The sequence below is a fragment of the Mesoplodon mirus genome (assembly GCF_964341445.2).
Source record: "Mesoplodon mirus genome assembly, chromosome: X".
Taxonomy (NCBI): Eukaryota; Metazoa; Chordata; class Mammalia; order Artiodactyla; family Ziphiidae; genus Mesoplodon; species Mesoplodon mirus.
The window spans coordinates 2,360,829-2,375,158 of NC_138981.1; the positions used below are offsets into that span (position 1 = coordinate 2,360,829).

The 14,330-nt window shown below is 40.6% G+C and overlaps 1 pseudogene across 1 annotated transcript; it reads right to left on the bottom strand.

The window, feature by feature from the left end:
• Positions 1-349: 349 nt before the first annotated feature.
• Positions 350-14,044, bottom strand: LOC309797003 (large ribosomal subunit protein uL22-like; annotated as a pseudogene). Its single transcript has 3 exons — positions 13,459-14,044; positions 1,360-1,540; positions 350-390 (listed from the first exon to the last, which is right to left on the bottom strand). The product of its transcript is annotated as a large ribosomal subunit protein uL22-like (transcript).
• Between the last annotated feature and the right edge of the window lie 286 nt (positions 14,045-14,330).

Consider the following 14,330-nt stretch of genomic DNA (forward strand, 5'->3'; position numbering starts at 1 on the left):
CGCCTCTGCGTGTAGGTCGCCGGAGGGCATCTGTTCTTCGCTCAGGCAGGACAGGGTTAAAGGAGCAGCCTCTTCGGGGACTCTGGCTCACTCAGGCCGGGCGGGAGGGAGGGGCACGGAGTGCGGGGCGAGCCTGCAGCGGCAAAGGTCGGCATGACGTTGCACCAGCCCGAGGCGTGCCGTGCGTTCTCCCAGGGAAGCCGCCCCTGGATCCCGGGACCCCGGCAGTGGCGGGCTGCACAGGCTCCCGGAAGGGCGGTGTGGGCAGTGACCTGCGCTCGCACACAGGCTTCTTGGCGGCGGCAGCAGCAGCCCCAGCGTCCCACGCCCGTCTCTGGGCTCCGCACTTTCAGTCGCGACTCGCGCCCGTCTGGTACACAGTCATTTTGCCTTCACAGAAGGAGCATTTTTAGGTCATGAAACATCTTCTTTTTATACTCAGTTGCTAGCTTAGGGCACACTTTCTAGGTAGCTACATCACCTAAATCCATAGATACTGGGTTCCCTTACCATAAAGCAATCCTAAACAGTGAGATGCATCATGCTACAATATTCTATAGACAAGGATTGTCTTGCTAGTACTTGGCTTGCTCAGCATGAGGTCTGCCAGTAGGGTGATCACAGTGAGATGAGACTCAATCTCCTGTCTTCTTTCTATCCCTAAAGATCTCTGACACCCTCACAAATGAAGGGAATTTATGGAAGTTCTGCTGCTTTAACCACTGACTTTCCAGTTTAAAAGTCTAAGGAAGATTTTCATTTCTATTAAGATACACATTGTATATTCTTGCCTCCTTTGTCATAGGTTAGGTGACCATAGGTACATGGGTTTATCTCTGGACTTTCTATCCTGTTCCATTGATCTATAGTTCTGGTTTTATGCCAGTACCATACTGTCTTGTTTACTGTAGCTTTGTAGTATAGTCTGAAGTCAGGGAGCCTGATTCCTCCACCTCCATTTTTCTTTCTCAAGATTGTTTTGACTACTCAGGGTCTTTTGTGTTTCCATACGAATTATAAAATTTTTTCTTCTAATTCTGTGCAAAATGCCCTTGGTAATCTGTTAGGGATTCCATTGAATCTGTAGATTGCTTTGGGTAGTATAGTCATTTTCACAATATTGATTCTTCCAATCCAAGAACATGGTATATCTCTCCATCTGCTTGTGTCATCTTTGATTTCTTTCTTCAGTACCTTACAGTTTTCTGAGTAAAAGTCTTTTGCCTCCTTAGGTAGGTTTATTCCTAGGTATTTTATTCTTTTTGTTGTGATGGTAAATAGAATTGTTTCCTTAATTTCTCCTTCTGATCTTTCGCTGTTAGTGTATAGGAATGCAAGAGATTTCTGTGTATTAATTACATTCCGCAACTTTAGCACATTCATCTATGAGCTCCGGTAGTTTTCTGGTAGCATCCTTAGGACTTTCTGTGCACAGCACCATGTCATCTGCAAACAGTGACAACCCACTTCCTCCTGTCCAACCTGGATTCCCTTCACTTCTCCTCCTCTGATTGCCGTGGCCAGGACCTCCAAAACCACGCTGAATAATAAAGGCAAGAGTGGACATCCTTGCTTTGCTCCTGATCCCAGAGGAATTACTTTCAGCTTTTCACCACTGAGAATGATGTTTGCTGCACTACCCCACCATGCACATTCATTCTCAACTCAATCAGCTTTACGTATTCTAGGTTGTAAAGGTATTCTTTAACAAATGAGCCCCCCAAAATATACTTAGTCTATCTTAATGTAACCAGAATACTTGAGTTTCATATCTAAGAGGTAATCGTGCTATGTGAATTGTTCAAACAGCTAGAAAAAAAGCTAATGATCCTTTCTAAAAGATGAGGGCATTGAAGCAAAATTGACTTCTTTGTATGAGGAATGGTTTAGCAGTCTATTCTAATAAACAATCAATAATAACACACCACCCCCAGCAATTTTCATTCTTGATTATAAATGAAACTGACATGTGATTTGTCAGTGAAAAAAAATTAAAGTGAGCTCTACACTGTTTTATTTTTCAAGCATTCATGAAAGTTGTGCTTTTGCACGTGCTTTTTCTTTGCTTTCCTTCCTTCTGCTACTGAATTGTTTGATGTTTTATGGATTGCTTGATATCTTTAATTGGTAGATGTTCAAAGGAAAAAGCAGAAGGTGCTTCTTCTCAGTGTTTGCACTAACACCTTTGTAGCCCTTCAAAGCTGATCTGTGAACATAAGCAAAACATGGAATTGTATGCACCAGTGGATTACTCAAGGCTCTTCAGAGAAACAGAACCAGTAGGATGTGTATATATATAGAGAAAGAGGTTTATTATAATAAACCTCAACAGAGGAGAGGAGAAAGAAGATGTGGTACATATATACAATGCAATATTACTCAGCTGTTAAAAAAGGAATGAAATAATACTATTTGCAGCAACATGGATGGACCTAGAAATTATATTTAGTGAAGTAAGTCAGACAGAGAAAGACAAATATCATATGATATCACTTACATGTGGAATCTAAAAAATGGTACAAGTGAAGTTATTTACAAAACAGAAATAGAGTCACAGGTGTAGAAAACAAATTTACGGTTACTGGGGGTAAAGGGGGGGAGAGATAAATTGGGAGATTGGGATTGACATATACACACTATATATACTATATATAAAATGAATAACTAATATGGACCTACTGTATAGCACAGGGAACTCTACTTAATACTCTGTAATGACCTATATGGGAAAAGAATCTAAAAAAGAGTGGATATATGTATATGTATAACTGATTCACTTTGCTGTACAGCAGAAAGTAACACAACGTCGTTAATCAACTATACCCCAATAAAAATTGAAAAAGTAAAATAAGGGAAGAGATTTCCCTCCCCTCATTTTAAAAAAAAAGTACTAGTTTAGAACCTCTAAATGCTCAAAGTAAAATTTTTATTTCAAATTGTAAAGGACAAATTAATTTATAATGAAAAAATGATTACCTCTCAAACATCTAGACATTTTTCACTGTGTGTATTGAAATTAGTTTGACAGCTTAAAATACGAAACAGCTAGAGTTTCTCCTATAATGTAAAACGTGTTGTATGATGCCAGATACACCATAAATCTTCATGCATTTGGGACGGGGGATTGTCTGAGAATGTTAGTTCATAAATGTTGTCTGGTGTTTTTCCTCTTTATTTTTTACATCTACATTTAAAATAAATTTTTAACAGAGTAATGGCAAAAAAAAAAAGCATTTACTTAAGAAAACCTGTGATTGTAGGTTTTTTTCTTCCTCCTTTGAAATGTGTATAAATCCTTTTTGAGAACTAGATAGGCCTTTTGCCCTCTTTGTAACACAGGCGTGTCTTTCTCTAGGACCTGGGAGCCATCTCTTTGAAATATAAATGTCAAGGGGATATATCAATACCACCACATCCTCCTCTTGCTGGTGGGAGGGTAGGAGCCTAACTTAAGTGGTCACTGAGCTCCAAGGTGTAGACCATGATAATTTGTCTTTCCTCTGGATAAAGCCAGTTAGCTAACACAGATGGTCACCTCAATGACCAGGAAAATTTAGGGTGAACTATGTGACACATGGTGTTACCAAGTCCTCTCACCTGAGGATTATTTGTTGTTTATCTTGAAAATGTGTATGGAACGGGTTGTACCTGCTTGGCTTTATAAAAGGGGGAGATTTCTTTTTGTCTTTGCAATCTCTTAGTAGATTGCCTGTGATGTGTATCACATTCTGGTTTAAAGCCCATTCAGTAATAGAACTGTATTCTTTCTCTACTAAAAAAAAAAAAAAATTACGTCCTACAGTTTTGCCCCATCTGTGTGGTTGATTGAATCCGTGGTGGAGGTGGAACCGTGAATATGGAGGTCCGACGTTTTTGTAAATTCATAGGAAAATTTTTGACTGGGCAGTTGCTGGGTGCTCCTAACTCCCCTGTGTTGTTCAAGGGTCCACTGTATATCTGTTATGAGACTAAAATTAAGTGATGCAGGCAAAAAGGCGGCAATTCCTGGTACAGAGAAATCCCTGAAAACCCACGGGCCCCATGACTGCTCCTCCTGTATCATGCAGCATTCTGAGCAGAAGTGAGGTGAAACCAGCTCTCCTGGCTTATGAATAATTCAGTGTTAGGGTGCCCATCCAGCCATTTCAAAAGTATAGAAGTATAAGTCTATCCTTTTAGAGAGTGTGCTGAAAACAGGAAAAGGCAGTGTTTTCTCTGGTGATGTATTAATCTCCTACCTGCATAGGGGTAAGACATTTATCAAGTGGGACCCACCATCTATTGTTTCTTTTAGCAGTTTTGTTTTTGTTTTAATTTCTGTTGCAGTACAGTTGATTTACAACGTGATGTTAGTTTCGGGTGTACAGCAAAGTGAATCAGCCGTACATATACATAGATCCGCTCTTTTTTAGATTCTATTCCCATATAGGCCAGGACAGGGTATTGAGTAGAGTTCCCTGTGCTCTACAGTAGGTCCTTATTATCTATTAAAATAGTTATCTATTTTAACTATAGTTAACTATTATCTATAGTTAACTATTAAAACAGTTTTAATAGTTTTAACTATTAAATAATTAAATAGTTTTAACTATAGTTAACTATTAAAATAGTTATCTATTTTATACATAGTAGTGTGTTTCTCTCAATCCCAATCTCCCTATTTATCACCCCCCCACCCCCTGGTAACCCTAAGTTTGTTTTCTACATCCGTGACTCTACTTCTGTTTTATAAGTAGGTTCATTTGTACCCTTATTTTTTTAGATTCCACATATAAGCGATATCATAGGACACTTGTCTTTCTGTGTCTGACTTACTTCACTCAGTATGACAATCTCCAGGTCCATCCATGTTTCTGCAAATGGCATTATTTTGTTCTTTGTTTCTATGGCTGAGTAATATTCCATTGTATATATGTACCACATCTTCTTTATCCATTCATCTGCTGATGGACGTTTAGGTTGCTTCCATGTCCTGGCTATTGTAAATAGTGCTGCAGTGAACATTGGGGTGCACGTATCTTTTCGAATTATGGTTTTATCCCCACCGTCTATTAAGCACAGTTGATACTTAAGCAAAATGATGGATGTTGGTTCCTTAGTAGAACTTTACATATGATGGTATGGGATTTACTGAGAATGTACTTACTTCCTCACAAAGGAGGAAAATGGCAGGACGTCCAGGTTATGCCAAAGAAGGGCTCACTCAAATGCCAACATCACTGCTTCCTGATCTCTTTCTTCATTTCCCTGTTGGAAAGTCAGAACTGAATTTTAGAGCACCATGTTGTAATAAGGGGTCTCCAAGATCCTTCATCTGAAAGGTGAGGATAAAATATTTGTCCCACAAGTCTCTTTGGGTGACCATGGCTATAAAGTGGTTGGCTGCATGTGAGATACCTATAGAAACTATGAAGTGCTATGAAATATAAGGGTCCTGCATTTACCCCCAAAGGTCTTCCCCTGACTCCTAATATGGTTTGGATTCCATGATCCATGATCCTTGCTTTTTACCCCCCCATACTGGCTTATTCCTCCGCTCTCTAGCTTAACAATTAGCAAGCCCCAATCCTGCTTGGTCTAGCTTTTCCTAACCCCGACCTGAGGGTGCTGGAGAAAAACACTCACCATATCAAATGATCTAACTTTAAATTATGATAGCTACTCTCACAGTAAACAGCAGTCATTCCCCGGAGTTCTCCTCTCTTCTCTTAGTTCATTCATTCTGCCAAGACTGAATTTTCATTTCTCCTTTCTGATCAAATCTCCAACACCTTCTCACAGTGAGCCGATGAACTTGCCTTTTTTTTTTTGGCCTTGCTGCTGCACGGCATGCAGCATCTTAGTTCCCCGACCAGGGATTAAACTCACGCCCCCTGCAGTGAAAGCGTGGGGTCCTAACCACTGGACCACCAGGGAAGTCCCTGAACTTGCTTTTCATTTTCCTGAACAATGGAAAGGTTTTCAAGTGAACGTGTCCATGTTATCATATCTATATAGATCCAGCTTGAGGAAAGTGTTAATATAGCAGCTCAGTCATAGGGTTTACTCAGTTCTTATCTCTGTAGCCATGACGATGAGGCTCGATCACACTTGGAGAATAAGACCAATAGAATGTTCACAGAGTGACCGGGTCATAACATCCTTCTGTACGCCCAAGGCTATGGGTTAGAGGAACCAGACAGACAACGTGACTTGATGTAAACATGAAGATGGACAATGTGTATCTGGAGCCACGTTTGGGCTCAGCATCATGGCGGGTCATCCATCAGTATATGCACCTGTGTGACTAGCCTCTTTTTAGGACTCTAGACCCTCAGGACCCAAGGCTGGATGCCCTTAGAGGACATCTTGCTACATGTCTCAGTAGTTCAGAGCAGGAGAGAAAAGTATGTCCTGTGTGACCATAGTAGAGAAAAGGAGGGAGGACTTTGCAGACTGTCCGATTTGTCTAGTCTGTGTCTGTGGATGTCTTTTCTCCCCTCTTCTTCCCAAAACTCACCCCCTCCACTGGGATACTAGGTTGTTTTCCTTTTTTAAAAAAAATTTTATTGGAGTACAGTTGCTGTACAATGTTGTGTTAGTTTCAGGTGTACAGCAAAGTGAATCAGTTACACATATATCCATTCTTTTTTAGACTCTTTTCCCATATACGTCATTACAGAATATTGAGTAGAGTTCCCTGTGCTAGACAGTAGGTCCTTGTAAGTTATCTATTTTATATATAATAGTGTATGTGTGTCAATCCCAGTCTTCCAATTTACCCATCCTCCCCTTACAACCAAAGCAATCTCAAGAAAGAAAAACGGAGCTGGAGGCATCAGGCTCCCTGACTTCAGACTATACTACAAAGCTATAGTCATCAAGACAGTATGGTACTGGCACAAAACCAGAAATATAGATCAATGGAACAGGATAGAAAGCCTAGAAATAAACACAAGCACCTGTGGTCACCTAATCTATGACAAGGAGGCAAGAATATACAAGGGAGAAAAGACAGTTTCCTCAAGAAGTGGTGCTGGGAAAACGGGCCAGCTACATGTAAAAGAATGAAATTAGAACACTCCTTAACACCATACACAAACATAAACTCAAAATGGATTAAAGACCTAAATGTAAAGCCGGACACTATCAAACTCTTAGAGGGAAACATAAGCAGAACACTGTCTGACATAAATCACAGCAAGACCTTTTTCAATCCACCTCCTAGGACACTAGGTTTCATATTTTCTCAACTACACAAGGACAGTGCTCTGTGGATACACTCTCTGCTTCTCAGCTGATGATCTGTTTCCTCAAGAGGATCATTCCATCAACATAGAATGTGCTGCAATATATACCACTTTAAAAAAATTGAGACCCTGCAAAGCCTACCCCCATCCCTCAGTATTGCCAAAGAGCTCTGCTCAAATGTACACACCATATCAAGTTCATCTCCTGAACTTCTTTGTGAATCTCCTCCAATAAGATTTCCCTTCTTTTTTTTCATTTTATTTATATATTTTTTAAACATCTTTATTGGAGTATAATTGCTTTACAGTGGTGTGTTTCTGCTTTATAACAAAGGGAATCAGTTATGCATATAAAAATATGGAACGCTTCACGAATTTGCGTGTCATCCTCACGCAGGGGCCATGCTAATCTTCTCTGTATCGTTCCAATTTTAGTATATGTGCTGCCGAAGCGAGCACAGGTTTTCCTTCTTAAAGGAAGGACCACTCCACCGAGAACACCCTTATCCAGGTAACTACTGTCCCTGCTGACACATACAGGGGTTATTTTTTGCCCTCATTTTGCTTGGTTTATCAGCTCTCTTTGAAGTAGTTGACCATTTTCTCTGCTTGGCCCCCAAGATGTTGCTGTTATTTTGGACGTCCCCTGGACTCCTTTTCCAGCACTTCCGGCAATCCTTCTGCTTTCCCCAAGGTCTACAATTTGGAGGGTTCCTGGGCTCATTCATAGGATGAAGTCATCTTTTCATACATTCACTTCATATTTAATATCACGCTGTTCTACAGCTTTGAGTACCTTTTAATCCCTGGTAACACCCAAGTTTCTATCCAGCCTCAGTTCATTCTTTGCTTGCCCTAGAACTTTAGAAAAGTCTAAACTTACATATCCTATTGCCAATTTGGCAAACCTTACATGCCCTACAGACATTTCTAGTTTCGCATGTTAAAAAATGAATTCTTAAGTCCTTCCTTTATTCTCAATTCTGGTCCATCCATGGTATTTCTCATATACACGTGAAAATTATCCTGCTGGGCTAACAGTTGCTGAGACCAAAAATCTTAACGTATTTCTTCTGCTCTTTTAATATATAATGCACATTCAGTTGATCAGCATATTCTATTTGTTCTCCTTTCAAAATATGTCTGGAATCTTAAACATTTCCTTCTACCACACTTTTATCCTTTTGTTCCACACCCCAATTATAGTTCACATTGCCAACTGTAATAGTCTCATATCTGGTGTCTTTTCTTTCATCCTTATCCTTGTCACTCTTTTAATTTTTTTTTTTTTTACATTGGAGAAAGGTGATTAACAATGTTGTCTAGTTTCAGGCGTACAGCAGAGCGATTCAGTTATACATATACATGTATCTATGCTTTTTCAGATTCTTGTCCCATGTAGGTTATCACAGAATAGCGAGCAGACTTCCCTGTGCTCTACAGTAGGTCCTCATTGGTTATATTTCTTAAACATGGTAGTGTGTGTATGTTGATCCCAAACTCCCAGCCTATCCCTCCACACACACCCCCTTTCCCCCTTGGTAACCATAAGCTTGTTTTCTAAGTCTGTGAGTCTGTTTTGTAAATAAGTTCATTTTTTAAAAGATTCCACATATAAGTGATATCATATGATATTTGTCTTTCTCTTTCTGACTGACTGCATTTAGTATGATCATCTGTAGTTGCATCCATGTGGCTGCAAATGGCATTACTTTATTCTTTTTTATGGCTGAGTAGTATTCCATTGTATACACATATCACATCTACTTTATCCATTTCTCTGTTGATGGACATTTAGTCTGTGGATGGAGTGATCATTTTAGACCAAGTCAGGGCAAGCCTGTCTTGTTCTCGAAACCCTCCAATGACTCGTGTCCCATTCACGGTTAAATCAAGTCCTCAGAAGTCCTACAAGAACTTTCTCCACCTCTGAGCTCATTGCTCCCCACGTCTCACCAGCCGTACTTTCTGGGCTACCCCCACATTCTCACGTGCTTCTCTGTAGCTCATAGAACATTACTATCAAACGCAGACCTCAAGAATTTTGTCTTTGATGTTTCTGTTCCTTTTCCCTTCCACAAGCATGACTTGCTTCTTCACTTCCTTTGCAATGTAACATTTTCAGAGACGCCTTCCCTGACCATTCTGCACCAAAGACTTCCCCCTCTATAACTCTCTACTCCCAATACTTTTTTTTTTTTTTTTGGCTGCACCACATGGCATGCGGGATCTTAGTTCCCCAGCCAGGGATCCAACCCTTACCCCCAATATTTTAGTATTACTAGAAAGAGCATAAAGAGATTCAGATGAAGCAACTACAAGGTACATTCTTTAGAACATACTTCGATGTAAATGTATCCATTATTTTCATTATGAGGGCCCCTTTCATAGCGTCTGCATAGGTTAGGATTCATAAAATGACCCTCAGGCTTGTAACTTATACCACGACGCATTATTCCTCAGTTTGGGGAATAAAATGCAATCTTCAAAATGCTCTGTGTTTTTGGTGGCTTTGGCAGTGTTAATTTCAGCACATCACAGTGCATTTATGTGCCACTTTCCTTAAGCTAAGACCTGAAGTCGCAACCCCTGATAAGAAGCGCTCCATACTCCTAGCTGGCATTTTACCTTTCTGGGCCAAGCAGGGTTTTTGATTGAAGGCTAGCATTTAACATGAACATTTAAGCACAGTGTATGAGCTGAGTTGGAATACTGAGTCTCTGAGTCTTAAAGGAATTGGAAAAAATGCTAATAATACGGCCACATCATACAGTCTTAAAAGCCCAAGGGTTAGCATTTATAGTATATTCAAAATGCATTCCCGCAATATAAAATGATAATTTGCCCTTTGGGACTATGGAAACCCTTTCCCTGTTTATTATTTAGTCCTCTTCATGCCAGACCTTCTGGAAGGTACCCACACTCAGCATCTTCAGAAAAAATGTGGATTTTTTAAAATAAAGATTTTGTATTGTAATATGTCTTGGACATAAAACTCACCAAAATGGCAGTAATCTTAGTTTTGTCCCTTTGAGGTTGAGGGTGTTACGTCTTTTCTGCTCCTCTTGGCTGGTCTTTGGTCTCTTACGTTAATGGGAAAAAAAATTTTGTTTTAAGTTCGGTGTGTTGGAAGAAAAAAGAACACCATGGAGTCTACTATAAATTCTTAATATCCTAAGGTTAGTAATTGTTTAGGTGTTTCTGTATTAAGCTTTCTGAAAAGCTGTACTGTGTGTTATGTGGGTTATGAGTCATTGGATTTGCCCTGTTAAAATTGTAAAGAATAAAGCAGCAAGATGAGGAAAACACTAAGTTGACATAGATTAGGATATGTGGTTGGGAACAAGAGAGGGACACACAGAAAAGAAGGTGCAAATCAGAAACACATAAAAATGCAGTTGTGAAAACAAATGAATGAATATAACAAAACAGAGATACAGAGAACAAACGAGTGGTTCCCAGTGGGGAGAGGGAAGGAGGAGGGGCAGGATAAAGGGAGAGGGGCTTAAGAGGTACAAACTATTAGGTATAAAATAAATAAGCTCCGAGACTCTATTATACAGCACGGGGTATATAGCCAATATTTTATAACTTTAAATGGAATTTTATCTTTAAAAATTGTGAATCACTATATTGTACACCTGAAACTTACATAATATTGTACATCAGCTATACATCAATAGAACTAAATAATAAAAATATCCATTACCTAAAAAGATCAAGATATTACATACCTCTTAGAATATGGTAAAAAAAAAAAGTTTATCACATTCTAAGAATGGATGTTATCAGCTCCTACACAAAATAAAATTGACAGTCAAATTAATTGCCTGACATACATGTGCTCACTTTACATTCTTCTTGTCTGTAGATAATTGTACTTTGGAGATTGTCATGTGATAACTATTCCCTTTATCTTATGCAATATCCCTTTGTCAAAGTCCATTCAACACACATGCTTATGGAATATATTATACAATATGTTATATATTATACCATTATATTAGCCCCCCCAAAAAAGATGGAGGAATCAACAAAAAACATTATCATGTTTTGTTTCCCATGGATTTGCCACTGTTTTGGTTTTTGAGGTGATTCTGTTTGAGGATTCTCTTTGAACATCTCCCCCTATCAAACTAAATCTTAGCGTCCTTCAGTGAGATAATGAGTGTGGATAAAGTTCTGTTTCATCTGGGGAGGGCAGAATAAAGTTCGTTTTTATTATAAAAGCTGAGTTGGGAGAGGAGTGGTGATCTGATGGCCAACTGTGACTTGCACAGGGGATTCAGTTCTTCAGGATCCATACTGAGAACTCAAGGTCTTTCTGGGTTCAGGCAGCTGGCCTCAGAGGGGTCCTGCCGACCCTCCCATGAGGAGGGTCCTGTCTGGGTTCAAAAATGTAAGAAGTGTGGGCTTGGCCAGCGAGGGCTACGCTGATCATCTGTTTGGTATAAGCCATCAGTGCTGTAACCAGGACAAGATTTCCAGGAATATCCCCATCATACGGGAAGGTACACAGTACCCAGTCTTTCAAAGCAAAGATGTAAAAGATCACCTGTTTTTTTTGTTTGTTTGTTTTGGTTTTTTTTGCGATACATGGGCCTCTCACTGTTGGGGCCTCTCCCGTTGCGGGGCACAGGCTCCGGACGCGCAGGCTCAGCGGCCATGGCTCACGGGCCCAGCCGCTCTGCGGCATGTGGGATCTTCCCGGACCGGGGCACGAACCCATTTGCCCTGCATCGGCAGGCGTACCCTCAACCACTGTGCCACCAGGGAAGCCCAATCACCTGTTTTTAACCCTGCCACTTCACCCAATGTTTTCCCCTCTCCATCCCATCCTGATCCTACTAAGAGGAGACCATTGTCCTGGCCCTTGGTCATCCCAAGAGAGAGATCGTCAAAAGCAAAGAGAATATTCCCATGAATCAGACTAGTCTTCACGAGGGCACCCCCATGCCACCATCTTCTCTCCTTTCCCTCCATCCATTCAAGGGTCTGTTGCTTGGGTTTATTCTCACTGCCAACATTACTCTATCTTGTTCCCAATTACTGTGGCTAAATAAATTTTTAACAGTCTGCATAGATGATTGAAATTGTCACAAGGACTGCATTGGTGGCTTTAGCCATAAAACTGATCTTGTCACTGACATATTACTACTGTAAAATTTATTTTGTACACGGCCCCAGAAACCTTCAAGGAAAACTAGCAAAATGAAGTGTGAATGTCTTCCTTTCCTATCTTTAAGGTCATTGTCAGTATCACCTCCATTCTCGAAAGGCACTCGTCAGACCCTGCAGGATGTGGCTTAAAGCAACTCAACGTTGCTTCATCAAAACACACAAACAGCGGCTTCCCTGGTGGCGCAGTGGTTGAGAGTCCGCCTGCCGATGCAGGGGACATGGGTTCATGCCCCGGTCCGGGAAGATCCCACATGCCGCGGAGCGGCTGGGCCTGTGAGCCATGGCCACTGAGCCTGCGCGTCCGGAGCCTGTGCTCTGCAACGGGAGAGGCCACAACAGTGAGAGGCCCCCGTAACGAAAAAAAAAAACCAAAACACACAAACAAAACCCAAGCGGCTTACTCACATGCATGTTGGAATAAGCTGACCAAACACAGCATTTGTCTATGATACAAACCATTGCCTTCTTCCTTTCTTTGGATTATAGGGTTTTACATTATTTTAAGAGCAAAACATGTCCACTTGCACCTTGCTACAAAACCAGTTTGCTTTACACTGTCTGCTAAATAGTCTGAAGCAAGCACAACTTGCTAAGTTAGCTCATTTCTCGAGATTTGAGTGTTCTTGCAGCATTTCCCACATTTCTACACCCATTTATGCCTGATAGGTGATATGAATGCCCCAAAATTCCTAAGTGGGTTGTCATGAGCAGTGTGATAAAAGTAGCAGTAGCCTAAAATCATTGCTAATTCAAAATCCGTCTCAACTTAAGCCATAAAATTTGAATTAACAAGTGTCTAGATGCAAGTAGTGAAATAGATGAGCATTCCTTTAGATGCTTACAGCGTATTATGAATCATTTTCCCTTCACCTTAACGTTGTGAAGACAATCAGAAAAAAATGAAAAGAATTTGAATGGTGTCATCACATTCAAAGACAAACCAGTAGAGTATATATGCAGAGACTTGTAAAATGATCACGCCTAGAATCCCTTTCAGGGACTGATATCCTTCATATAGTTATAATTTCTGCATATTTGATGGACCTACATTTATCGAGGTCAGTGTATCATAATTTCTTTTTGCAGCATTTATTCCCAGGGCCGTAAGTTTTTGTTTCTTCGGTTTCTTCTGGGATATCTTTTTCTTCTCTGCAACCTCCTCTTCTGGTTTAGGGACAATCTCTTCTTTTTCAGTAAGGATCATCTCAGTATATCAGGGAGAGCTCACGTATGGGTTGATCCGACCATGAGCTCTGTAAGTCCTGAGCCGTATTGCAGGGGATTTGTTCACGTGGATGTGCTCATTGACCAGAGAATCTACATCTAAGACCTTAAGTTCAGCATTACACTTTGCATTTGTGAGCATGTGCAGTAAATAATCAGCACTCTTTTTGGGCCACCGACCCTACATCCAGCCCCACTGGACACACCAACCAACTCCACCATTGTGATGATGGAATGGCACCCATTGCTTCTGTAAATTGACATCCTTTAGATACTTGGTGGCTTTTTGGATATGCCTACCCTTAATGGCCTGGGCAGTTTCATGTGTTTTTAAAGTGAACACGAAGATTTGAACCTGTTGATTTGCATGATCTTGTAGGGTTTTCTGGGTCAAGTGAATAGCGACCCATTTTTAGAGGTCACTTCAGGCTGCTTACCGGAAAAGATCATAATTTCTTAAACTCTTCTTGAATTTCTGTGCAAGGGAGAGTGGACAACGTGAAAGCCAGGACGAGAGAAGGTGGACACATTGGTGACTATTATGGGGTGCTCGTTTTAAAGGTTCTGAGAAGCAAAGCATTTGGGTGAATGTCACAGATCAGCCACCAGAGTTCGGAAGGAGATGACAAAGGCTTATCAACAGGCTACCCAAGGGGTGCTTGCAAGGGGAAAAGCCAACATCCATTTTCAGAAAGT